Here is a 743-nt window from a genome sequence, read left to right as displayed (position 1 = left end):
TTCAGTATTTTCGGGTTTATTTGGTCATAGCCCGGTGCTTTTTTTATATGATATTTGTATCGATTTCTTTAGCAATTTCAATTGGAGTAAAGTACTTAATCTTTTCACGTGTTTCGCTCAATGGTTGATTCTGTTCTATATCGAGTTCAGAAGCGATATTGTTTGGCTGAAATGCACGTTCCAGATGACGTGCATACATTTCAGCTTTGTCTTGGTCACAACGTGCCCATGATCTATCTCCCTTGCGAATTGGTGGTACATAGGCTCTAGGTCTTTTTATTTGTTTTGTAGCCTTCCATAACTAATAGTCAGAGTCTTTTGTTGCTGAAAGGTTACTCAAGTAAGATTTGAACGTTTCGTTTTTGACTTCTTTTATTTTATCATGTAAAAGTCTACTAGCGCGGTTCCAAATAGTTTTATCCGATGGATCTCTCGTTCGGTGCCATTTTTTCCGCGCTTTTCTCTTTTCTTTTACTAGTTCCCTGACTTCCATTGGGTAGGCGATTTCACAATTTCTTCGTGCTGGTATTTCAGGTGTTGCCAATTTTGCTGCCTTGACAACGTTGTTAGTTAGCTGTTCAATGGCGCTATCAATTTTAATTGGTGATCTAAGTCTTACAGAGAGGGTAAGGGACATTCGAGTATGATGTGTTTTATCGTCAGTTCTTTATCACAGAGTTCACAGGTCGGGTGGTCTTCTTTGGTTATAAGGTGCAGGTGTGTTAGACGGGAGTGTCAAATCC

Source organism: Acyrthosiphon pisum, chromosome X (genome assembly GCF_005508785.2).
Source record: "Acyrthosiphon pisum isolate AL4f chromosome X, pea_aphid_22Mar2018_4r6ur, whole genome shotgun sequence".
In the NCBI taxonomy this organism is placed as follows: Eukaryota; Metazoa; Arthropoda; class Insecta; order Hemiptera; family Aphididae; genus Acyrthosiphon; species Acyrthosiphon pisum.
The sequence above is the reverse complement of the archived record's forward strand: the minus strand, read 5'-3'. Positions refer to the sequence as shown.